Raw genomic sequence first — 27425 nt, 5'->3', positions numbered from 1 at the left:
AAGATGTGCCTTTGCTTGTCCTTTGCCTTCTGCCATGATTGTGAGGCTTCCCCAGACATGTGGAACTGCGAGTCCATTAAAACTCTTTCCTTTATAAATTACCCAGTCTTGGGTACGTCTTTATTCGGAGCATGAGAATAGACTAATACACCTTACTTTTTGTCTCAGGTCACTGCATCTTCTTCTTGTATTCAGCAGTCTCCACAAGACCCATTGTGGTTCCACTTCCCACCAGGAAACCCCAATTCTGGGCTTCAGTCACATCTCCTTTTCCTTCTGTCCCCCAGTCTCGGGGTGGCAGGAACTCCCTGCTTTGGTTAATATCTGAGTTTCTCACCATCCCCTTTGGCCTCTCAGATTTTCCATCCCTTGGGTAATCCCTTCCCTGCATTAAAGTCCCTCAGTTTCACATACCCAGAGTGGTTTCTGTTTCCATGATAGGATGCGAAATGATATTGAGAGCTGACTCTGTTTCAGGGACTGTGGAAATACAGCAAAGAATAAGCCGGACCCAGGTCTGCTCCCATGAAAACTTACGTTCTGATGGAGCAGACAGGCTTACAACAGTGATTGCTCCATAAAAGGGCGTTACAGAGCCCTGTACACCTGGGAGCTCTTACACAGTCCTGGGGATCAGGAAGGACTCCTTGAGTAAGTAGCATTTTTAAGCGGAGATCTGACATGCCTAACAAGAGTTAGGCACGAGAGAAGTTTTAGAATTCCCCAACCAGGAGGCAGTGGCCAGCCCAGCTGAACTTTCTGGAGCCCCTTTGCTGACTGCCATCAGGGGTGTAGCCGGCAGTGCTGGGTCTGGCTGTTCCCTGCTCCCCTGTGACCTAGCACCTCCACTCATTTTGCTTCCAGTGATCAATCAGTTGATTGCCAGTTGCACTCAGTCTGGTGTTTTGGATCCAGCAGCAGATGTTTCTGAGCACCAGTTGGTTCTGCAGTGAATATGGCTGTGATCCCAGGGAAAGCACAGCATAACCATGTTGGGTTCTTGGCTCCTTTGAGAAGATGGCCAGAGAACATGGGGATTCTGACCAGAATATCCATCCATCCACCTTCGATTTCCTCACACATGTTCTGAGCACCTGCTTGGAGCCCAGCACTCTACTAGGCATTGTGGTGGGAAATGGCCACATGATCAAGTAAAACATTCTCCCTTTTCTTGAGGAACCCATGGTCTCATGGGGGAGAAAGCAGTCACCGAGAAAACAATTGCAGTGTAAATTTCAAAGAGTACACAGGGAATGAAGAGGAGAGAGTGAATGACTACCAGGGTCATCAGAAAGAACAGGGTATTGAGGAATGAGTAGTAGTTTGCCAAGGGAAGGAAAATGAAGTATTCCAGGCAATGGAATAGCATATGCAAAGATATAGATCTGAGAATTTAAAAAATGCATTGTGGTGGTGTGCGTCTATAATCCCAGCTACTCGGGAGGCTGAGGTAGGAGAATCGCTTGAACCCCGGAGGCTGAGGTTGCAGTGAGCCAAGATCGTGCCATTGCACTCCAGCCTGGGCAATCAGAGTGAAACTCCATCTTGACAAAACAAACAAACAAACAAAAAAACAAACAAAATATATTGGGTGTGTTATAGACAAAGATTTGTGAGCTGAAGTGTAGGGTGCTCAAAGTAGCTAGGAATATATGAGGAAAATATGGAAGGATAGAATAGGGCCAGATCATGAATGACTTTGAATGGCAGACTTAAATAGTTTTAGGAGATTAGAACGGGGAAGTGCTACAGCCTCAGCTGTATTTTAGAAAGACCAATCTAACTGTTTTGTACAGGAAGGAGTAATTCGTTTATTCGACAAGTATTTATTGAGTTCTTACTATGTGTCAGGCATTCTACAAGCTGCTGGGAATAGCAGTGAACAAGACAAATAAGCACCCCACCATTCTTGAGCTTTCAGTTTAGTGTGGGAAATAGATAACAAACAAGAAAGCGAATACACACACACACACACACACACACAGTGGTGCTAAATGCTATGAAGGAAAATGAACAGAGCAATGTGATAGTAACAGCTGGGTACTACTTAGATGTTCCAGAGCTGGCCTTGGATAATCTGGGGGTAGGGGGGTGTTCCATGAGGAAGTTGTTTCTTTGAGATACAGTTATTGTCCATGGAAGGAGATAAGATTGAATCTGAATGGAGGACAGACGAGAATTAATGTAAATGAATGTGAGTTATGTAGAAAAAAGGGGAGGTTTGGGAGACCTAGAGAAGGTGACATACTCAGGGTGGGACACATTGAGTTTAAGCTATTTATAACAGGGACACATCATGTCTTTACCTAAAGTTGGGTCATTTTTTTCCTGGCCACACAAGTAGACTACATTTCCCAGCCTCTCTTGCAGTTAGGTAATAGCATGTAACTGAATTTTGTTCAGTGAAATATGGGTAAAAGTAGCATATACCCCTTCTAGGCCTGGCCTCTAAAACTCCCACATAATCTTCTGGGACTTCTCCTTGCTCACCTGCTAGCCAGATGCAGAAGATCCAGCAGAGGATTCTGATACCCTAGAGCAGATTTTTTCAACTGATATTGTGGGCAGATGATTCTTTATTACGGGAGACTGTTCTGTGTATTACAGGGTATTTAGCAGCATCCCTGAACTCTCCTAACTAAATGTCAGGTTGCCTCTGACTCCAGATAGCCAAAAGTATCTCTAGACATTGCCAAATGTTTCTGTGTGAGAATCACTGCCCTAGAAGATGGCAGAGCCATAATACAGAAGCTGCCTGGGGCCCTGAATGATTATGTGGAGCAGAGCTAGCCCTGCTGATTTGCACTAGTCTGTGACATGAATAAGAAATACATCTTTATTGTTATAAGCCAAAGAGATCTGGGTATTGTTTGTTGCAGCAGCTTAACCTACCCTAATACATCATTCACATCTGGAGCTCATTTAGGTCTGGGCTATAGTTCCAGACTTTGGAATTATCCATCAAAGCTGAGAGAGAGCCTGGAATGACCAAGAGTGAGACGAGAAAGGCTTGAGACGTGAATGATCAGGAATAGAACATTTAAGATACAGACAGAGGAGGAGGAGGAATCCCCAAATAAGGCTGATGACAGGAGGTAAGGGGTCAACAAGCAGAGGGTGGTGCCATAGATGCTGATGGAGGAAAAATTGGAAACTCAGCAGGGAACATGGGTAACAGGAACTTATTCGAATTACTAGCTCTCAAGTGAATGTTAACTCAAACCTAGAGACTTAAGAATCTGGGAAACAAATAACAACCAGTGTGGAACATAGGCATAGAAGGCCAGGCAGCTGTTTTCCATCCTGGTACATTCCTTGACTCTGTAGGCAAATCACTCTTCTCTCTTAACTGTTTAGAGAGCTTTGTTATGTTTTCCCATTAAAGATCACCATTGCCAGCCTTGCAGGATAAATGAAGCAAAAATCTATGTAAGGCTTCAATCTGGCTTTCACTCCTTTACAGCCCAGCCCTGGCCCCCAAAGAAAGGTGTTATGTAAATAAAAAATACTGTCATTACAATGTGCTGGACAAGTGTTTGATAAGGATCAGAGGAAGGCTGGGGCCCCTAATGACCACTAGTGGTGAGGGAGGTATGATTCCATCCTTGTGTTTCAAGAAAAGTTTGTAAAGGAAGCCATGTGGCAGAGACTCACTGGGATGGTTTAAAAAATGAAGGAAATTCCCCATTTCCTGGTTGTAAGAAAATATGGGTGGAACAAGTCTTAAATGAGCTGATCATGGCTCTGACTTTGATGTTGGATGAATGACAACGATCTCCAAGGCAGGAACACAATGTAATGAACTTGCCTGGCTTTTCCATGAAAAACAAAATCACTGAAGGGGTCTTGTGTTGGAAAACAAAGGCGCTCTGACTGCAGGGCGGGGAAGAGGAAGGCTTGGGGGGTGTTCTTGAGCTGTAGCTAATGGGAAATGAAGGCATGAGGGCTACTAGCTTAAAGTGGTGGGGCCATGCTGGATTTTGTAGGGGCATCTGCAGTGCTACTTTTTTAATTTAGCAAACATTTATGAAAGACCTACTGTGTGTCTTGACTTGTGCCTGGGTCTGTTAAGATGGAGATCAATATGCAAATCCACAGTCTAATAGAATAGTTAGAACACTTGATTCTTTTCTCCCTTCCTCTCTCTCTTCTTTCTTCCTTTTTTTCCAACCATATTTATTGAGCACCTACTGTGTGGCAGGCACTGTGCTGGCAATGGGGATATGATAATGGACACATTAGATATGGTTCTGTCTTCAAGGAGGCCAAGGTCTAGCTGGGAAGACAAAGCAGTAAACAAGCCACATGAGAAAGTGTGTGTTAAGGGCTATGAAGTACAGAGAACCCTGGGTGCTCACATTGGAAGCATGACAGTGGGGCACTGGGCAATAATAAAGTAGGCAGGAGAAGTTGGGATTAATTCCATAAGGGAGGCCAGGCTTCAGAGGCAGAGGAAATGACATTGCTTAAGCTGGGTTTTGAAGGATGAAGAGGAGCTCGCAGGAAGACAGGATAGGGGAAAGGCTTTCCACATACAGGGAACAGCAAAGCCAAGCCATGGAGGCTTGAAAGAGTAAACTGAGTTTGTGGCAACTACAAATAATACAGGATTATTGGAGCAGAAAGTTCAAGAAACAATAAGACAGGAGCCCTGAACAATAAACAGGAGTCAGATCATGGAGGGGCTTTTAGACCTAACTGTGAAGTTTATTCTAAAAGTAATAGGGGCCATAGAAAGACTATGAGCAGGAAAGTGACATGATCAGGTTTATGTTTTGTCAGACGCACTCTGGCCATTGAGTAGATGACAATCTGGAAAGGTAAGACTACAGATATGAGTCTGGAAACCTCATACAAGATGGCATGTGAGGTCAACCTTGGCTTCAGGTCAACCTTGGTTCTGTGGTTAGAAATGTGGAATGAGGGTCTCAGCCCTTTCTATAAACTGTTGACTTCTTGCCTTGCTACTGGCTGGTGGCAGAGACTGGGGATAATGGTGTTTCAATTATTACCATTGCACATTAAAATATACAACCATGAGTCAGGTGGTCAAAGCCATTGCTGGTTGACCAGAGGGTTAGGATTAGATTGGGGTTAACAATTAGATCCATTAGTCCATTTCTCCATGAGTGATATGGCTTTGGGTGCACATGTGGGTGTGACGCCACATATTTCTCCCTAGAGGTACACCAAGAAGACACTGATCTCAAAGGTGAAAGCTAGCCTTCAGGGGTTTCCCAAACTGCCCCTTCAAAAGGAGATGGAAGCAGAGCTTATTGGTTAGGAGCATCCATTTGATGTTAAATAGATCCAACCTTTATCTTTTAATAGTTGTGCAAATTATAGAACCTGTATCCTCTTTCTGAGCCTCAGTTTTCTTCATCCATAAAATGAGCACAAATGTGGCGTGCAGTAAGTGCTCATTCAGTATTTCCTGCCATTTTTGGTATTTGCAGCGTTAAAAATCAAGATGTCATTTTGGTCTTTCTTTGAATTTGTTTTTACTGTGGTGTTTTCTTATGTCACCACCACTTTTTTTCTTATCAAGCATCATTCTCAAGCAAGTTATCAATGATGCCTAGATATATTCCTGTTAACAGAGTAAAGTATTGATTTGGATTGGAACCTTTTCTCCAGAGAAACAAAGCCAAGAGTGTGTGTGTGGACATTTATTTTAAGATTTTAATAAGGAACTGGCTCACATGATCATGGAGGCTGGCAAGTCCATCATCTGCAGGGCAGGCTGCAAGGTTAGAAACTTGGGTAGAAGTTGACGCTCGTAGAAGAATTTAGTAGAAAGGAATTTGGAATTTAAAAAAGGAACTAGGAGCCTCGAACCAGCACCATAACCCCATCAAACAGAAACATGTCCTCAGTTGCACCAAGAGATGTACCCAGAATGCTCTCAGGAGCAAACAACTTGAAATAGCTTAAATACCCACACAGCATGATGGATACATGAATTACTGTGTATTCTCACGGCAGAATACTGTCTGGTGGTGAAATATGAAATGCTGCTACATGCGACCACATGGATAAATCCCACAGACATAGTATGGAGAAAAAAACCCAGACACAGAAGAGTACAGCTCTATGATTCTGTATATTTAAAGTGATAAAGGTAAAAACTAGATTCTAGGGAGGGAGTCAGTACATTCGCCTCTCTTGGTGATTGCACCCTGATTTTCCCTCAGGATGCCATTCATTCCCTCACTTGTAGTCTTTGACTTCCAAAGGGAAGGGACCTACTTCTTGTCCCAGTTTGGTCAATCAGCAAATTTCATCCCCTGGACCTCAGGAATAGATTCAGGGTGATAAGACCCAAGGCAGTCCAATGGCAACCAACAATACTAGAATTCTGGATGGAAATAACAGGAAAGAAGAACTCTTTTTTTTTTTTTTTTTTTCCACTGGGATTGCAGAGCTGGTGGAACATCTGTTGGGAACTGCTGGTGGACATCTTGCCACCATGACATACACCTGCTTAAGAATTAAGCCAATACAAGCAGGCCTGAGAGACGCCTTCAGCCAGTCAGAGTTGATTTCCCTACTCAGGGGCTAGGAAATGTCTGTTCTAAACCACATCAACACCTGGGTGTGTGACAGCAAAGGAGGGAGGATGCTGGGATCAAGGAGTGATGAAGATCCACTCTACATTTCCTGCCACTGCCATTTTTCCTGGCTGGTAAGGACCCTAGTAAAAAAGACCTGAACTCACCAGGTGCCACAGGACATTAGAAAGTGCATCTCCTTCTCCTACCCACTTTGTCTCCTAGATCTCAGTTTTTCCTTCCATAAAATGGGTATGCTTGGGCAGTGCAGTCATTCCGGTTGGGCAGCTTGTTAATTTCTGTTAGTTACTTCCCTGTGTCTACTCCTGACCTTACTGAAAACCTCAATGTCTTCATAGTAAAATAATCGGTAACGTGTTGGGCACTCGATATGCACAAACACATGCTAAGTGCTTTATCAGGGTTGTTACCCCCTTGAATCTTCAGGGCACTCACCCCGCAAGGGAGATGCTGTCCCTGTCTCCCCTTTGCATATGGGGGCAGTAGCCAGGGAAGAAGGACACATGGGTCAAGGTTCGTGGACTGCCACACAGAGGTGAGCCAGGACTAGATTTTTCATGAGATCTTGCTTCCAGTTCGGTATAGCCTTCCAGTTTCCAAGTGGCTTTTATCTCCTCATCAATTCTCACCTGATTTCTGGAGCTGATTTCTTATTCCCATTTGATAGATATAAATACGCAGTTTCGGCAAGGGGCAGGGAACTTACCCAAAGCCACACAGAGCTGCTGCTGCTGCTGCTGCTGTTTATGGTGATAATGGTTGATATCTTGTAAGGAGCCCTCGATTAGGTCGCAGTTACATGCAGCTTAGGAGAAGGAGGTATGATTATTATCTCCACTTTACAGATGAAGATACTGAAGCTGAGAGAATTACGTCACGAAGACCAAGTTACTTGACTGATTATGATGGAGTTAGGATTGGAACCCAGGCAGTTGGGTGCCCCAGCTCACTCTCTTAAACCCGGTCAGTATGTTCTCTTTCCAGAAACAGGATCTGAAAGCCAATCGCTGAGCCTCCTGGGCCATACACTGTCCCACCATTTCAGAAGAAACTCAGTGAGGAGAGGGCAGAGGGAGAATATGTCCAGAATCTCAGCCTCATTGTTTTCCACTTGGCAGCCCCCTCCGGTTCAGGTAAATAGAAGAGATTCTGTCATTGTTTGTCCCTGGTCCTAATGACTTTCGTCTTTGTGTCTTCGGAGCCAGACCTCACCCCTGGGAAGCTGGCCTGGGGCCTGAGAGGCACCAGCCGCCTCTGTGAACAATGGCCTTTGTTCTTCACACTTTCCCTATCAAAGCCTCACAGCAGGGATGGCCTTCAGAGGCGATGGGCGATGTGATAATTCCTGTGCCGGGGCTGGGGAGGGGGGCAGGAAAGGAGGGGTCGGGTCCAACTTTGACCCAGTTACTCACTCTGGGGTCTGCTGTCCTGCCCTGGTAAGAATAAACTCTTAGCAGAGGCTATGAATAGCTTGGGCTTATTAGCTCATCTTGTCTTCTGTGAATTGTTCTCCTGTTATCTTCTGGGAGTAGCAAGTCTGGAAATGATGTTGGTGGACAGGGAATATTAATAACAACAATAATAATTGATAATGATGATGATGATGATGCCTGGCTATATTTATGGTACACTTACCATGTTCTGGGTATTCTGCAGTTACATTTAAACCTAACTACAACCTTGGAAGATGAAAACTGTTATATCAGTTACTATGCATCCTTATTGTAACTCTCCATAGTTTTCAGATGAAGAAAATAAGGCTCAGGGGGGAGCAGATAAGTTGCCCAAGGTCACAGAGCTGGGCCATGAACCCAGGTCTGTATGACTCCAAAAGCCAGTGCTCTTAACCACTGGGTTCAGATGGATCTTTGTAACAATGAGCAGCATGAGAAATGGACAGAGGAGGTGCACTGGGGGCAGGCACACTAGAGTGCTGCCGCTAAGTTGAGTCATGTGACCTTGGGCTGGTGCCTGTAATCGCTAAGCCTCTTTGTCCTCATCTGTGAAATAGGATAAGTCGTCTTCATGCATGCAATCTCATCCATCTGCCTGCAGAAGACAGACTCTGCCCTAGATGTTCAAACTATGAGAGTTTAATTAAGGGACTACTTACAGCAGGGTGGATGGGGTTCATCACATGAACATGAGGTGCTGAGGCATCAGGAGTCTAGCAACAGTGGAGAGCTGCTCACATCCGTGAGCTGAAGTAGGAAGAGAAGAGGAAAGGGTTCAGGAGCCCGGGCAGGGCTGGGGGCATGGTGGATGAGTCACCTGGCACAGAGCAAGGACGGACACACCCCGCCAGAAATGTGGTTCTGAATTAGGGAGGAAACAAGGAAGAAGCACCTGGCTTTTCTCCTTCTTCCCTTTGATCTCCTGCCAGTGCTTCCTATTAGATGACCTCAGCCAGAAGCAGACCACAGGGGCGCCAGGAGGTGTCATCCACAGGGGTGCCAGGAGGTGTCATCCACAGGGGTGCCAGGAGGTGTCATCCACGGGGTGCCAGGAGGTGTCATCCACAGGGGTCAGCTTCGGCGGCACAGGACAGAGAAGGGTAGAGAATAGGCAGAGCTGGCAAATGGAGACTAACTGCAGCCCCATCTTCCAGGGTCCTGGTGCAAAGGGAATAGGGCTCTGTTTTTTTTTTTTTTTTTTTAAATTAATTAATTAATTAATTAATGGAAAGCATCTGGTCTGCAAGGGGCACACAATAAATCAGTTCTGTGACTGGAAAGGGGTCCTGATCCAGACCCCCAGAGAGGGTTCTTGGATCTCTTGCAACAAAGAATTTGAGGAGTCCATAGAGTAAAGAAAGTGAAAGCAAGTTTATTAAGAAAGTAAAGAAATAAAAGAATGGCTACTCCATAGGCAGAGCAGCCCCAAGGGCTGCTGGCTGTCCATTTTTATGGTTATTTCTTGATTATATGCTAAGCAAGGAGTGGATTATTCATACGTCCCCTTTTTAGACCATACAGAGTGACTTTCTGACATTGCCATGGAATTTGTAAACTGTCATGGCGCTGGTGGGAGTGTAGCGGTGAGAACGACCAGAGGTCACTCTCACCGCCATCTTGGTTTTGATGGGTTTTGGCCGACTCCTTTACTGCAACTTGCTTTATCAGCAAGGTCTTGATGACCTGTATCTTGTGCTGACCTCTCGTCTCATCCTGTGACTTAGAATGTCTAGCCTTCTGGGAATGCAGCATGGTAGGTCTCAGCCTTATTTTACCTAGCCCCTATTGAAGATGGAGTTGCTCTGGTTTAAACACCTCTGGCAGCTCTATTTTGCAAAGTGTGTACTCAGTGCCAGACACAGGACGGTATACAATGGTGTCATCTTTTCACAAGAGGCAAAACGGCATCCCCACAAAGGGGGCAGATGCTGGAGCCAGATAGCCTGAATCCAGGCCCTGCTCTTCTGCTGCCCAGTTTTATGACCTCAGGAAATTCATTTATTCTTGTGCCTCAGTTTCTTCATCTGCAACAACAGTAGTACCTACACCTCACAGGGATTGGCAGAGGATTGAATGAGTTAAAACATGTGATGCTCTTACCCAGTGCCTGGCCCCTTGTCGGTCCTCAGTAAATGCTGGCTATGATATTTCAAGATGCTTACATTCAAGAAGGGCTGTCAGACAAATCAACTAAGTGCAAAGTCCGATGTGTTTTCGCAATGTAAGGAGTGGGTATTGATTGGGAAGCACAGACAGGAAGCCCGTTTCGATCAAGTAAGACCTCTCTGAGGAGGTGATGTTGAAGCTGAGACCTGCTGGATGAGTGAGAAGCGTCCAGGCCCAGAGAAGGGTGGTCTGGGCAGCACAAAGAGCAGGTGCAAAGGCCCTGAGGCAGAAACAATTTGGGATGTTCAAGGAACAGCAAGAATACCATCAAGGGGAGGAGAAGAGTATTTAAGGTTAGAGAAGTGTCATAGGCCTTGTAGGCCAGTGCAAGGAATTTAGATTTTCTTCTGGCAAAAACAAGAAACTCCTGTAAGGGTATTACAGTGAGAAGCAACCTGGCCCAGTGTGCTCATCTGGGCCCTCCAAGATGCAGGTGCCAAGACGAGATTAAATGTGGAAAGGTTTTTGTAGGGGAAGTACCTGTTGGAGAGAAAGTGGAGAGAGAGCTGGGAAAGTCAGGAGAGCTAGCTGGAGGATTGGCACACAGGCCTGATTTCTAGTGAAGGAGATGCAGAGAAGCTTGGGTGGAAGCATCCTAGGCTGCCAAGCTGTCCAAGAAAGATTCATCAAAGCCCTGGGGAGTCCTTGAACTATTTAAGGAATTCTGTCTCCCAGGAACGGGCCTGCCTTAGTATCCTGCTATTTTCAGACATTGGCTGGGGGTGGCCCACAGAACACACTGCCTCCTGTTCACGCAGGGAGTTCCAGAGCCCAGCAGCTGGGCCCTCAGGCCATTGGGCTACCTGCTCTTCTTGTCCCATGAGGTGCATTTTGCCCCACTTGACTTACATTTTCAGATGTGCACTTGGGCCATTCCAAGAAGACAGGCTGAGAGGGTGGACAAGAGGTACATTGATGACCGTTAAAGGCTCTAGTGCCAAAGGCCTATGCAGGGGGCTGTATGGGCAACCCCAGATGGGGCTTAATGTGGAGACCAGACAGAGGTGTGTGCCTCGCAGTGAGCTGAGCCCTGCCTGGCTCCAGCCCTGCCTGTCCAGCCTCCTGACACCCCCGCGAATCCCCTGTTTCCCCGGAGGAAGTCAGGCCTGTAGCCTGGCTTCCTGCTATTATGCCATTTTTACAGCCTGGACTTGATTTAGGTGTTACGCTCTTGCTAAGAATATGCCCTGACACTTGAAAGGAACTTTATTATTGTCCTAATTTGTGAAGAATTAGTCGTTGCTTTTTTTTTTTTTTTTTTTGCCCCTGCTCCCCTTTCTTCTCTGCAGGGTCAGGCTGGAGCCGCGTTATTGTTGTTAAATTTAGATCTGAAACTATATTGGGCCTGGGCTGGTGTCTCTATGCTTTCACTTCTTAAAACAGGAAGGAAGGCCCCAGCTGGGGGGTTTCACAGAGCCAAGAAGCTGCTCTGAAGGCCTCGGGAAATGTGTTTTGGTGGAAACCACTAGATATGCTTAGAAAGGACCAGATTCAGAGAGTGTCTTGGTGTGGTTACATTGAAAGATTTTCCCCTGGCCTTCTGATATGCCTCTGGGCCAGGTCTGCAACTATGGTAGGTTACAGCATGGGCAGTGAAAGCCACATGACTTTGGACTGGGAACTCCTGCTCAGCTGCCTCATTGCCTCAGTTTCCCCATCTGTAAACTGAAGATCATGATTTTACCAGAGGCTGGTGGTAGATTAACTGAGGTAGCATGAGTAAAGTGTGTAGCAGAGTGCCTGAAGCATGCATAGGTAATGTGTGAGCTCTGGGTTTCCTGGCTGGTGGAGCTCAAACTTAGAACAAATCAAGGAAGGTCTCAGAGATAAAAAGAATTCCATGGTAAAGCATTAAATGATCAACTGAATGAACTACTAGTTACTTGAGAATTAATACCAGCAAGAGTTATTAAGAAATAGCAAAAATCATTTTGTGATACTAGCTAATGTCGACTGAGCGATTTCTACATGTCTGGAAACAGCTAAATCCTTGATACATGAGACAGCACAGAGCATAGTGACAAGCGGGGCTCTCAGGGCACTTGGTTCACAATCCCAGCTTTGCCACTTAGCAGCTGTCTGGTCTTAGGTAAGTTACTTTACTTACCTAAAGTAAGCCTCAGTTTATTTTATTTATTTTATATTCTGAGATGGGATCTCACTCCATTGCCCAGGCTGGAGGGCAATGGCACAATCATAGCTTACTGTGGCCTGGGCAACAGAGCAAAATCCCGTCTCAAAATAAAATCCAACATCTTGACTGGAACCTTCTGAGAAACCCTCAGCCAGAGCCACCAAGTTAAGCCACTCCAGAATTCTTGATTCACAGAAATGATAAGTTTTTTTTTTCTTTTTTAAGTGGCTAACTTTTGGACTAACTTGTGAAATGGTCATAGCTAACTATATGAACTTATGTAATTTGCTTGACCTCTCTAAGCTTCAGTCTGATCATTTGTAAGATGGGAATAACAGTCTTTCTCTCAGGGGATTGAGGTTTTTAAATAAAATAATTTTGTAAATAATAGCAAATGTATTAGCAATTCTTTCTAAGTACCAGGCACTTTACATAAATTAATTCCTTAAAGCATTGACAAATTACCAGAACTTTAAAGTGCTGGTAAATGATTGGCCCACATCTGAAGGCTGGACTAGGGGTGAAAGATCTGCCTTGGCTGTTTGGTAAGAGGCCTATTTGTTGCCATGTGAGGTTCTCCTCAGAGCTGCCTGAGCATCCTCACAATATGGCAGCTGGCTTCTTCCAGAGCAAGTGATTCAAGAGAGAAGGCAGAAGCCATACTCTTTTATGACCTAACCTCAAGGTGACATACTATCACTTCTGCCATATTCTATGGATCACACCAATCTTGATACAACAAGGGAGGGAATTGAACAAAGTTGAGAATGCCAAGGGGTGGGAAATACTGATGGCCATCTTGGAGGCTGTCACCCTGGTCACCCTGTGGTAAATGATGGAGACAGGAGTTGAGTTTAGACTCTGCATTCTGCGTTGATTGATGTGTCCTGCATCTACCACACACCAGGGACCCAGAGCCTTCAAGGTGCTCCCAGGCCAGGAGAAAACTGATGAACAACAGAGCAATTGCCTCGGGGGCAAGTGAGGTTAGAATGTGGACTGTGAGAGCTCAGCGGAAGGGGTCCTTGTGCCGACTGGGGGATGAGGAGAGTTATTCTGGTTGAGAGACTGGAGAAGAGCAGTTGGAGAACAGGAAACAGCATATGCAAAGGCCCAGGGGTGAGATAATGGAGTTTACTACAACTGAAGCATGGAGTTCCTCTTGGGGAGTTGTAAGAGATGAGGAGTGAGACATTCCAGGGTCACTTTCCATGAGGGCATTGTAGGTTATACTGCAGAGACCGGGCTTCTTCCTTAGGGTGGTGATAGCCATTGAAGGTTTTTGATAAAAAAGAAAAATGGTCAAGTTTATATCAGCCACAAGAGCACAGGACCTGAGATTAGAAATAAGACATCGGCCGGGCGCGGTGGCTCAGGCCTGTAATCCCAGCACTTTGGGAGGCCGAGGCAGGCAGATCACGAGGTCAGGAGATCGAGACCATCCTGGCGAACATGGTGAAACCCCGTCTCTACTAAAAATACAAAAAAAATTAGCCAGCACGGTGGTGGGCGCCTGTAGTCCCAGCTTCTAGGGAGGCTGAGGCAGGAGAATGGCGTGAACCTGGGAGGCGGCAGAGCTTGCAGTGAGCGGAGATCGCGCCACTGCACTCCAGCCTGGGCGACAGAGCGAGACTCTGTTTCAAAAAAAAAAAAAAAAAAGAAATAAGACATCTTTGGTTAGACCATCTTAGCTAAATCCCTGTCCCACTCCTAGCTCTGAGGTACTTAGATCTGTGAAAGGGGGACAATCATTATACCGACTTCATGGGCTTGTGGGACCATGGAAGTGAGAGGCATGAGGATGAATAGGAAAATGTAAAGGGCTTGACAGATGGAAGTTCTCCTCTGAAATCATTGTAGAGGTGTTGGTGAGGCAAAGGATAGGCCCAAAGACTGAGACATCGAGTGGGAAAATGGGAGACGCATTAGCTTTGTCTCCAAGGCCCCCTCTCCAGTCAGACTTTTCTCAAGATACCATTCCTACTTGTCCATCAGTGGGGTGTGGGCAGGAGAGGAAGAGCCAGGACAGATCTGAGAGCAATTCCTTGACCCTTGAGCTACAAATACTTGAGGAAAAGACCTCACAGAAGTGGAAAACCTGGCACTGCCAGAATCCTGGCTTCTCTCTTTGCAAGCTACATGATCTGGAGCTACCAGTTAAACCCACTGACCTGGGGCCACCAGTTAAACTCACTAAGCATCCATTGGATCATCTGTAAGATGGGGATGACCACGTCAGCACCATATGAACAGGAATCTTTTCTGCCTTGTTCAGCATTACATTTGTAGTACTACAGCAAATATTGGCACACAGTAGTTGCTCATTAAATATAGTTAGATGAGGAAAGAAATTTTCACTGCATGATTATCTAGAAATCTAGCTCCTATGGTTATGGCTCTGTGGTGAGATCTAGCACATCTATCCCTGCTTATCATTGTTTATGCTGTTCTCTTGTCCTAGAATACTCTTTCCTGTTTCTCCATCCATGCAAGTAAGCCAAGCCTTCAACCCCACTACGTGGAAATGGCCTCTGCTTCTGAGTTCCCTATGAATATGTAAGGAAGAATCCCTGGACCCACCACCTACTAGATCTGTGACCTCAGGCAGGATCTATGACCTCTTTGTGACTCAATTTCCTCATCTGCTAAAATGGGGATAATGTTTCTACTTATAACCCATAAGGTTGTTTGAAGGTTAAAAACGGTAGTGCCCAGCACATAGTAAGTGCTCAAATGTAGTAGCTCCAGGTTTTATTAATTTCCCCCTCCAGGAGAATCCAGAATCCTTAGTGCTTCTGTAACTCACCCTGCTTCCCACCATCCTTACTATCGTTTCTGCAGGGCTTCGTTGTCTGTCATTCCTCCAACACACCAAACACACTCCTGCCCATGCAATTCCCTTTGCCAGAAACGCTGTTCCCCCAGATATCCACATGAGTGACTTTCTCACTTCCTTTAAGTCTCTACTCAAATGAACACTACGGTGATAACAGGCGTTCTGGACTGTCCACTTAAAATTGCATTGCTCTCCCTACTAAAATAGATTCCATTCTCCAGTCTTGGTTTTCTGTGTGCCATTCGTTTCCACTTGAACGCAGCTCATCTACCATATTCCTTTATTCACCTTATTTATTTTGTTTTCCACCACTCGAATGTGAGCTTCTGACGGCACAGATTTTGACTGTTATATACATGCTGTATCCCCAGTGGTTGTTGAATGAATTAACAAAAGAGTGAAGGATTGAATAATCTATGTAAGAAAGGGGAGGTTTGGGAGAGAGAGCATTAGGACAAATACCTAATGCATGCGGGGCTTAAAACCCAGATGACAGGTTGATAGGTGCAGCAAACCACCATGACACCTGTATACCTATGTAACGAACCTGCACGCTCAGCACGTGTATCCCAGAACTTAAAATTTTAAAAAATTAAGAAAAGAAAGGAGAGGTTTGTTTCTTCCACTGTCTTTGCCATATATAGGTCCTGGAAAGTTAAAGCTACTGGTCTTCCTTCAGAAGAGAGGAAGAAAAAGGGCTCAGAGATGTAGAAGACTCCTCCAAATACCACATAGCCAGTAACAGCAAATACTTAAATATCATTCACTACATGCCGAGGACTGTTCCAGACTACTCATTTTATAAGAGATGTGTATTATTTACCCAGGGATACTGTAACAGAATGCTAGAAACTAGTTGGCTTAAGCAACAGAAATGTATTGTCTCATACTTTTTTGGAGGCTTGAAGTCCAAGTTGAAGATGTTGGCAAGGCCATGCTCTCTCTGAACACAGCAGGAATAATTTGCTCCAGGCCTCTCTCCTAGCTTCTGGTAGTCCTTTGACTTGTGTGAGCATAACTTCAGTCCTCACGTGGTATTCTTCCTGTATGCAGGCCTGTGTCCAAATTTCCCCCGTTAATATTGAATTAGGGGCTCACCTTACTCTAGCAGGACCTCATTTTAACTAATTAAATCTCAATGATCCGATTTCCAAATAAAGTCATATTCTGAAGTACTAGGGGTTAGAACTTCCACATATAAAATTTGGGAGGACACAATTCAATCCAATAACAAGAAGGAAACTGAGGTCCATTATAATCGTTTGCCCAAAGTGAACCCAGCTAGTAAGTGGTAGAGTCACTGTTTGAACCATGGACGCTCTGACCTGAAACCACAACACTGAATGCAACCGTGAACTTGAGCACCCAGAACCGGGTCTGAGTGCTGTGTTTTTGCATTGCATTGACCCAGAGGGAAGAATGGTCACAGAGGTTAAAAGAGGAGATGATTATCCAGGCAGGTGGTTAATACCCAGAAGCTTGGCTATCCTTCAACATACAAACGAGGAAAGCACTTCCCAGTGGAGGCAGCAGCAAGAGGGTACGAGGTGACGGAGATTGACAGGTGGCACTTCCTCTCTCCCCAACTCCATTACCCTCCCCTCTTCCCTGCCCCCACCCTCCAGCCTGCCACCTGGATAGACAGCAGGAGACAGCTGTCTGATGCAGGAGAATGGAGCTGAAAGAGGCAGCTGAGAAGGACAGAAACATGGTTCTTTTGATGACTTTATAGATTTTCCTGCACAGAAAGACCTTCCCACTCCTTTGAAGGATGGGGGTAAGGCCCTAGCAGAGATAACAATATCTCTCATTCCTTTTTCATAATTCAGAAGCCTGTCAATCACTGGAGGGGACCAAGGTGGGAAGGGCTGGGGGAGATGCAGTTGAGGTTATGGAAGCAGAGAGGAAAGGCCCTCTGCTGTACTGACTCCTTGGCCACCCAGCTGATGTCACAAGACATCATGATCATGTCAACTGCCTGCTTAAAATGTGTTAATAGTGCCCTTTGTTTTAAGCGTAACGAAAATATTTACCTTGGGCTGCAAGATCTAGGTGACCTCTCCTCATCTTTCTCAGCTCATGTCTTAAAGTAAGAGAGTGAGATTTCATAATGTTCCAGTGCTTGCAACAGAGATAATAATCATGATTACGATAATAAGACAGACTCTAAGGTGGTCCCCATGACCCCAGTGGAGAGGAGCATGATTGGCGGGGGCGAGGGTGGTCCTGTGATCAGTTAGACCTGAATGTGAATCTCTGCTTTGAAATGGACTCCCTGGGGGATGAGGGCAAGTGGCCTCCTGTCTCTGAGTTTCAGCTTTCTCCTCTATAATATGGGCTGGCAATGCTTACGTTGGCATAAAGTCTTTGACACTGTGCCTTGCATATTGCTAGTGCTCAGCAAATAGTGTCTAGCCATCTGTGTATATTTCTCTATTCTCCTGTCTCCCCAGCTGTAAGCCCAGTATGGAATGAATGAGCCAAGGCTCTAACTCAGATTGATACTTTCAAGGGTGAAGACATGAGTTCTTTCCAGTGGATCAGGGAAGGCTACTTGAAGAGGGAGATCCTGGCTGGGTGGAATATTATTGTCAATGTGGAGAGCTACAAAATGAAGGTTGGCAAAGCACAAGGTCTATTAGTCTTTTCCTCATCTGTTTGGCTGTTCTTAGCAAATCATGTCCCTTGGTAAGTTCCAGGCCCTAGGTGCAGAGAATGACCTCTTTCCACATTCATAGTCTAGAGAACATCTCCATGAAAGATCTCTGCGTAGTAATGTGGGGTTCATAAAGTGTGGTGACTAAGAGCACATGCCCTAGAGCCAGCCAGCCAGCCACAAAGCCCAGCTGTGTGACCTTGAGCCCATCCCCCTCTCCACAGTGTCTTCATCTCTAAAATAAAGATAATAGCACCTACCTTACAGGGGCATGCCGGGATCCAGGGAGACAATCCATATAAAGCACCTGGAGTTATAGCAGGCAAGTCCTAAGCTTTCTAGAAGCATTAGCTGTTGTTAATATCACATCTTGCTGGCCTTATCTGGGTTTGCAGAGTATTTTGAATCTAAGCACTTTTTGATGTCTGATTTGCATCACCATGATATACTCTTTCTTAATCCCTTCTCAAACCAGAGCTCCTTGTGAGCAGGTACACCATCAATTCATCTGTTTCTCCTGTACGTGGAACCCAGTAGGTGCTTTATGAATATCTCTCGAATGGAATTCTCAAGAGTGGCCAGAGGAAAGAGGTCATGAGGAACAAGGAGGCCCTGGAAGGAAGGAAGGGGTTTTGGGTCATTGCAGGAGGTGGCTCTTCTGCACAACTCTAGAAGATAACTTTATGTCAATGGAACAGGCGTTGTTTTCAATCATTTAGAAATGTTATTATGAGAAGGGGTCTATAGGCTCCCAAAGGAGTCCCTGGCATGTGAACTTCCAGAAGAGACATTAAATAAACGGTGAGAAGGAAGGACCCTGGGGGGTCTCTCTCTCCTTCCTCTTCCCACCCCCTCATCTCTTTCTCTGTTTTCCTCCTCCTCCTCTTTCTCTTTCTCTCTGTCTCCCTCCCTCCCTCCCCCCGTTCCTCTTCTCTCCTCCTTCCCTTTCCTCTCTCTCTTGCTGTCTCTGAATTACCGTGTTTTTCTACGTGCAGCTGACATTGCTTTCTTTACCTGTGACAGCATGATAGCTGGACAGTTGTGGGTTTCCTCTGTGTGTGTATATATATGCCTGGATGGCTCTGTATGTATCTCCATGCGTATGTAGTGTCATATATATTTGTACACCTGGTAGCTGGCATGTTCTTTTTGGGGCCCTGGGAGTTTGTGTCTGTGTGCATGAAGGTGTGGGTTTCCTCTATGTATGTGTGTGTGTTTACTTAGATGCTTGTGTGTCTACTACACCTGGATGGCTCCAAGCTTTTGAATGTGTACACTAGGATGTTTATCCGTATCTGTGTGTCTCTGCATGTCTTCTCGATGTTTGCTTTTCTCTGTGGGTTTATGCCTAGATATCTGTGTGCTCCTGACTGCCTCTAAGGGTGCGACCCCTTGTGTGATACTCCTGGAGGTCTGTGTATTTGTCTATCTCTTCCTCTCCCAAGAGGCTAGGATTTTTCTGCCATTGCACATCCTTGCATTTGCCCAGATGATACCAATAGGTTGAACTTTCATGATCTACACCACAGGTTGGCAAACTTTTCCTTAAAAGGTAAGAGAGTAAATATTTCAAGCTTTGTGCGCCACATGGTCTTTGTGATAATTACTTTCATCTCTGCCTTTGTAAAGTCTAGGCAGTCTTAGATAATACATAAATGAATGAGTGTAGTGGTACTCCACTTAAACTTAATCTGTGGACACTAAAATTTGAATTTCATATCACCTTCATGTGCCATAAAATACTACTTATTTTTATTTTTGAGAGGGAGTCTTGCCCTGTCACCCAGGCCGAAGTGCAGTGGCACAATTTCGGCTCACTGCAACCTCCGCCTCCCGGGTTCAAGTGATTCTCCTGCCTCATCCTCCTGAGTCTCTGGCATTACAGGCACATGCCACCATGCCTGGCTAATTTTTTGATTTTTAGTAGAGACAGGGTTTGCGATGTTGGCCAGGCTGGTCTCAAACTCCTGACCTCAGGTGATCTGCCCACCTTGGCCTCCCAAAGTGCTAGGATTGCAGGTGTGAGCCACCGTGCCCGGCCAAAATCTTATTATTATCATTGTTATAAACTATGTAGAAAGGTAGAAACTATTTTTAGCTCACGGGACATACAAAAACAGGCAGTAAGTGGATTTGGTCCTCAGGCCTTAGTTTGCAGATGCCAGGTCTATACACATGGAATGGGCATCCCTCCTTTATCCTCTTCCTGACTGGTGAGAGTTGAGCGTCAAGGGCAACTGCTTAACCCTTTGTGGGCCTAGCACACAGACCTGCAGCCCGCCCAGGAGACCTGGAGACCAGAATCTCTGCTTTGCAATTGGCTGGCTGGGGGATGAGGGCAACTGACCTCCTTCTCTGAGTTTCAGCTTTCTCCTCCAAAATATGGGCTGACAATGCTTACCTTGGCATAAAGTCTTTGACGCTGTGCCTAGCATATTGTTAGTGCTCAGCAAATAGTGTCTACCTATCTGTGTATATTTCTCTATTCTCCCGTCTCTCCAGCTATAAGCCCAGTCTGCAATGAATGAGCCAAGGTTGTAAGTAACATGGGTACTTCCAAGGGTGAAGATGTGAGTTCTTTCCAGTGGATCAGGGAAGGCTACTTGAAGAAGGAGGATCCTGGCTGGGTGGAATGTGACTCTCAATGCAGAGAGCTACCAAATGAAGGTTGGCAAAGCACAAGGTCTATTACCCTTTTCCACATCCATTTCAGTTTGGCTGTTCTTTGTTGTCATGTTCCTTGGTAAGTTAGCCCTGGATGACAGAAAGTTATGATCACCTATCCCCCAGAATTTATTGAAGATCCCCTTGACTGGGCTTTGAAGCTAAGATCTGTTGAGAACAGAATGGACAAACCATCTACTTTTGAGTCCCAGTTCTGCTACCTACTAGCCTAATTACTTTTGGCAAGTAATGACATCACCTTTTCAAGTCTCAGTTTCCTCACCTGTAAAATGGGTCTACTAAATGCACCTTCTGTGTAGGGCTGTTGTGAAGCCTCAAGACATGATGGGCCTGCACTTAGTACAATTCCTGTTGAATATGAAATGTTCGATAACTTTGATTACATTTATGGTCATTCCCAAGTACAGTGAACCCCTCAAGAGGGGAAAGCAGACTTCTGCCAAAGTGACCTGGCGTTTTGTGATTCAGCTTTGCTGTGCTTTTCAGGTTCTTAGGTTACCTGGAAATATTACTCTGGCATTTCTATGAGATTCCCCAGATAAAAACCTGGGTAATTATCGCCTTTGCCCCTTTAATGAGCTGTTAAGTGGCTTTGCTTAAATAATAGAGCAATTATGTTTTAGAATGCTGGCCTCTAGGGCCCTCCCTGGTCTTGGAGCTTTCACATCCCTGCTCGCTTTACCAGGGTGAAAAATGGAGACAGCTCTCTGATTCTTCCTCCTCCCCAGGCGTGAGAGGCACGTAAGGCTATAGGTCACTGAGGGATCAGTCTTGGCAAAGATGCATGTGGGTAGCCCTCAGAAAGTTGCCCTCAGAATTTAACCTACACATGTGCCCCACATGTAGGCCCCTGGAAAAAGGCCTGCTCCTGCAACCACGGCTAAACCTTGGCTGCTTCTTGACTGTCCTTCACCTGACATCATGGTAACCTGCATGACGTCCTATGCCAAGAGTTTAATGACATTTTGACTTAACGTATGTGACTTCCTAAATTTTGGAAATACCATTGCCTACCATGCAGTGGGATAAACGTATAACTGAGGTTCCAATCTGTTCTTGCCACTTCCTAGCTCTATGACCTGGGAAAGCTAATGAAATTCTCCTAACCTCAGTTTCCTCATCTGTTCATTGAGGCCAATAATAACTTGGAGAATCCATTTTAAGCAGCCTTCCCAGGCAAAATGTCCCCCAAGTCTTTCTTTATGGTGTCACAATCCTGCTCAATAACCTCCCATGGCTTCTTGCTACCTTTGGAGTTAAAGTCTAAGGATCTTACCCCCAGAATTCAATGCTTTGTATGATGTGGTTTGGACCTACTTTTTCTTATTGCATCCCCTTCTATGAACCACCCGATCTATTTGAATTGGTTTCTTCATGGCTCCGCTATACCACGCACTTCCAGCCTGTTGGCTTTTGCTCATAGAGCCCTGTTACACGAAATGCGTTTTCTGTTACTGCTCATCTATCATAACTTGTCCTATCTGTACCACTTACTAGCTACATGACCTTGGGCAAGCTACTTTGCCACCTACGTGAAATTTTTCATCCGTAAATGGGGGAATCATAAAATGACATACTCAGGGTGCTCTATCCAGGAGTCAGCAAAATATTACATGTTAAGAGCAAAGCAGGGTGCCTCATGTACAGGAAACTCACAGTTAGCAGTTACTGGTTTTGCTATAGCTAAAATCCTTCTCCCTTTCTAAGCACCTTTACTTATAACTCAGGTTCCTTTTGATTCTTCTCTCCTTACAGCTCTAAGAGCAATTGCCTCCCTGAAGCTCCGTCCAGCAGCCAGTCACCATGGATGTTTTCCTGGCTTTCCAAGCAGACTAGACCCCTCTTGCCCCAGGGGGTTTCCTTCTGAGTGTGATTTGCCCTATTGATTATGGCCTCTGATATCCTCACTAGTGTGCCTTATCTTTTGTTCTTGTAAGATGTCTCTTACTTGACCCCTATGCCAGTATCATGATTCAAAGCCTGAGTCAAAAGTTCCTGAATTCTATCTCCAAGAGCAGCCTTTTAAGCAGGAAGGTCATTGTCAGGATCTTTAGAAGAGAAAGCTGGGAACAGTCACCCCCCAGGAAATATTCTAGTTTGGCCAGATACCGGAGCCTCAAACGAGTAAGGGAAAATATTCTGTGCAGTAAAATGGTTCTTCTGATGCATATTTGGCTTTAGACTCTGCAAAGCTCTTACACTCAAATTACATTTCTCAGTTAAGACTCCAGCACCACTGTGAAGGGAGTACTGTTGATCCCATTTCACAGGTGGGCAAACTGGTTTGGAGAGGTTAAGTGAGTTGCCTTAGTTCACACAGAAGGTAAGTAACATAGAAGGGGCTTGAACTGAATTTTTCTTTCCCCAAATTCCAAGCACTTTCAAATACTCTGAACTTACTGTGTCAGAAATCCCCCTTTTTAGCTGAGCACAGGGTCACCAGACAAACAACTACATTGTCCAACTTTACTTGTACTGCGGCCATGCAATTAAGCTCTAATTGATGAAATAAAAGAAGAGCTGATATATGGAACTCCTGGGAAGATGGATTTTTGTCTTTTTGTTTTTTTAGATGGAGTCTTGTTCTGTTGCCCAGGCTGAAGTGCAGTGGTGCGATCTCAGCTCACTGCAGCCTTTGCCTCCCAGGTTCAAGTGATTCTCCTGCTTCAGCCTCCCGAATAGCTGGGACTACAGGTGCACACCACCATGGCTGGCTAACTTTTGTATTTTTAGTAGAGATGGGGTTTCACTATGTTGGCCAGGCTGGTCTCAATCTCCTGACCTCAGGTGACCTGCCTGCCTCAGCCTCCTGGAGTGCTGGGGTTACAGAAGTGAGCTACCCGCTCAGCCCTGGGAAGACAGTTTAAGGGGTGTTGATGTGGCTAGGAGAAGCCTATTTTGCCCCTCTGCCTTTCCTTCTGCTCTAACCTGCAATTTGAATGTGATGGCTGGTGCTCTAGCAGCCATTTTGAACCAGGAGGCAGCCATGAGACTAGATTATGTGCCAGAAAGTAGGGCAAAAATTGAGTCTTGGGTTCCCCATGTCACTACTCACCTGCCATGTCAGCCTTGATCTGCCACCTCTCAACTTCTGTTAAATGCTGAAGAAATAAACTTCTACCTCTTTTTTTTATCCTTTCCTTTCTTTCTTTCTTTTTTTTTTTTGAGACAGATTTCATTCTTGTTGCCCAGGCTGGAGTGTAATGATGCTCACTGCAGCCTCTGCCTCCTGGGTTCAAGCGATTCTCCTGCCTCAGCCTCCCAAATAACTGGGATTATAGGCACCTGCCACCATGCCTAGCTAATTTTTGTATTTTTAGTAGAGACAGGGTTTTACCATGTTGGCCAGGCTGGTCTCGAACTCATTACCTCAGGCGATCCACTCACCTTGGCCTCCCAAAATGCTGGGATTACAGGCGTGAGCCAATGTGCCCAGCCTAAATTACCTTGTTTAAGCCACTGTCAAGTTGGATTTTTCTGTCACTTGCAGCCTTCTTCCTCCTGTACTTGCTCTGATTCTGGCTCTTTTTAAATGTTCTTATGGCATCTTATATGTTTTCTTCATGACACTCATCGTAGCCAGAATGTATTATTTATTTTACAATTGTTATTTAATCTACATTTCCAATAGTGTGCAGTCCATTGAAGGTAGAGACTGTGTCTTTTCTTATTTGCTGTTCCACCTTGGCATATGGCAGAGGGCCAGGCCAGAGGAGGCACTGAGGAATATTTAGAGAATGAACAAATATTCCTTGCTCCCAGCCTCTCCGATAGGTCCCGGGCGGTTAACCCAGGGAAGAAGAAGCTTGCATCTTCCTCTCAGCCTCACACGCTCACTTCTTCTCCCCAGTGGATTCCCTTTGCCTGCAAATGCCAGGACTTTCGGGATGAACTAGTGCCACTGGGAAGAACCAAGTTCAATACACTGAAAATGTATATTTTCCTTTGTCTCCAAGTCTCTATCATGTGTCTTCTAAGTCACCTTTATGCTCAGCTATGAGAATAAGTCTAAGAAAGGTGGAAAAGACAAAAGACTCCAAGGGAGCAATTCCCTGTTCTGATGCACTTTCAGTTCACTACTAAAAACAAAGTGAGTTTCAGGCAGAGAGAATGTAGGCAGAAGTGTAGAACTTACTGAGCTTGTACCATTAGCATCGCAATCGAGCTGCAGGACCTGGCGTTGACACAATCTATGTTCATTTCCTAGACCTGCCACTTTCTACCTGTGTGACCACAGACCCTTCCTTTGACCTCTCAGAGCCTCGGTTTTCTCATCTGCAAAATGGAAACAATTAAAGTTCCCACCTCATAGGTTTGTTGTGAGGATGGAATGAGGAAATTTGAGTGTAAGGTGTAGCAGAGTAAATTCCTCTAAACTGGGAACTATTTTTATACTTTCATTCGCTGTAATCCATTTAGAAAGGCTTGCTGTTGTGACTGTTTTGTAGCACTGATCCCATTCTGGGCTTCCTGAAACCTTCCAGATGAGCTGAAAATTGACTGTGATGGATGATGGCGCCGAATTGGAAAGAAAGAATTCATTCTCTATCAGCTGTGTAGATGATACACAATGCGAAGTGCTCATGTCTAGCCTCGCTCCCCTCCCCTCCGTAAACCTCTCTTATTCTCTTAGCAGGTGTTTATTATTCCCTTGCCAAACATCCATATAAGCGGGTCTGGTTTTATCAAAGGGCAGAGAGTATAGGGCCCTTGGACCAGGGTGTGCGTACAGGAGTCTTTTAACAGACTGAGTAGCTTTCATGTGGCCTTGTGGATGACAAACAGCTAATCCTTTTTACTAGGTTCTAAGTTGAAAGGACTGTGGTGTGGAACCTAAAAATCTATCATTTGCTTTACTGATCTTACCGTTTCCAAGCAGTGCCTGCTTGCATTCCGCTTGGAATCAAATCCAAAGGTTTCACTACAACTCTGTAAGAAATAGGGCATACTCTAAAAGGGTGCTGAATAAAGGGAGCATAAAACTTTGGTCTTTGGGATTCCAGATTTTTAGCTGTGCAGGTCATCCAACAAAAAATGATGGGACCCCATGGATGCTGGCAAAATAAAGTTGCATCTAATAACATGTTGGATGCTTGCACCCAATCAACCATCAGTACCCAGTGGTTGTCTGAAAGTGGTTAATGGAAGACTGCAGTACCCAGTGAGAAACTGTGGGCTAGTTATAGCAGACAAATAAGCTGACGTTTAAAAAACTGAGGTGAAACTCACATACCATACATTAAACCATTTTAAAGTGGATAATCACTGGCACTTGGTATATTTACACTGTTGTGCAATCATCATCTCTGTCTTGTTCCAAAGCACTTTCATCACCCCAAAAGAAAATTCTGCACCCATGAAGCAGCCACTCCCATTCCCTCCTGCTCCCAGCCCTTGGCAACCACCAATCTGCTTTATGTCCTTATAGATTGGTCCATCCTGGAAATTTCATAAAAATGGGATCATACGATATGTGACTTTTTTGTAACTGGTTTCTTTGACTAAGCGTCAAGTTCTCAGATTCATCCACCTTGTAGCATTATCAGTACTTCGTTCCTTTTTATGAATGAATAATATTTCATTGTATTTATAGACCACGTTTTATCTGTTCATCCAGTGATGGGCATGTGAGTTGTTGTCACCTATCTGCTGTTATGAATAATGTTGTTATGAACATTTATGTACAAGCACTTGTTTGAGTATCTGTTTTCAGTTCTTTTGGGGATAGACAACAGAGTTGCAGGATCATATGGTAATTCTATGTTTAACTTTTTGAGGAACTAACTAATCTGTTTGTACACACATGTGGTCCACTGCTGGTGGACTCTCAGAAAAACCTGGGGTGGAGAGAGCTCAGTCAACTAAGCTCTTGCTTGAGCAAGGAGGAAGAGTAGCCAAAGAAAGTTGGCGTTATTATCGTTATTGCAAACTTCTCTAATGCTGTAAGTGCCAGGGAAAGGTTTACACTGGAAATACAGAATTTTCCATTTTGTACAAAGTGCTTCCCTTACCTCATTCTCTATTGATTTTCCCAGTAGTCGTTTGTGAACAGAGAATTGGGAAGGATGGGCTAATTTTTTTGGGAATTTACAGATGGAGGGGAATGTCCTAAACATGATCCTGCCTGTTGCTACATGAAACAGGCGTTTACACAAATTTTTGGTGCAAATAGTTGATGTGGAGTCTGGCACTTTCTGGACCTACGCTGGCTGGAAAAGCTATCAAGTGCATGCAGAAGCTGCCCCACACCTGACCTCTGTTTGTGCACAACTGTGGCTCCATTCAGGGCGGGGAAGCCACCCGCTGTGGAACATCAGCGTCGCCACCTCTAATTGTTGGGCCCGGAGCAAACTTCCTGACCTGGGAGGGTGTTCTCAGCCGGGAATCAGCACCCTGTCATGCTAACTGAGGTTCCACGAGGAACCCAAGTCAAGTTCTTCATGGGTGGGGATCCTAGGAAGGGGCGAGTTGAACATGGAGAATGCTCAGAGCTTTTTCCGCTTTCCTCAATTTCTTCCCCTCGATTCCTTCATCAAATGATAAGCTCCTTAAAGGTGTGGACCTTATTTTCACTGTTATTTTTATCTCCACTGATAAGCAAACAGTAAGTGCTTAACAAATGATAATGAATAAATGAATGTATGCATTAATGACTTTTATCTCTTTCAAAGTCCTTGGACAGGAGGAGAATGATATAAAATAGGCATAACAGCCTTAGCCATCAGAAAGAGGTTCTAGGTAGCTCTGTGCTTCCAAGGTTTTCTCCTATGATTGATCCTGCAAACACTCCAAGCATTTAGGACCTTCCCAACTGCTGTTCCTGCTACCTGGATGCTGTTCCCATAGGCAGAGTTCACTCTCTCATTTCTTTTACATCTCTGTAGATACCAGCTCCTTACAGAGGCTTTCCCAGACCACCACA

The 27425-nt window shown here is 45.0% G+C and overlaps 1 long non-coding RNA gene across 2 annotated transcripts in view; it reads right to left on the bottom strand.

Annotated features, from left to right (window-relative positions):
• LOC103876089 overlaps window positions 1-18460 on the bottom strand; it is a 31336-nt gene extending 12876 nt beyond the window's left edge. Inside the window, exons 1-3 of one of the 2 annotated variants that reach the window (XR_004176212.1) lie at window positions 18079-18460; window positions 17196-17283; window positions 16053-16217 (exon numbers count right to left, since the gene is read on the bottom strand). This is a non-coding gene — a long non-coding RNA (uncharacterized LOC103876089). Of the gene's footprint in view, window positions 1-16052; window positions 16218-17195 lie in introns of both variants that reach the window. The other variant, XR_002515877.2, reaches the window with a different exon arrangement.
• Window positions 18461-27425: the final 8965 nt, after the last annotated feature.

This window comes from Papio anubis, chromosome 9 (genome assembly GCF_008728515.1).
Source record: "Papio anubis isolate 15944 chromosome 9, Panubis1.0, whole genome shotgun sequence".
Classification (NCBI taxonomy): Eukaryota; Metazoa; Chordata; class Mammalia; order Primates; family Cercopithecidae; genus Papio; species Papio anubis.
This window is presented reverse-complemented; position numbering and strand designations above follow the sequence as displayed.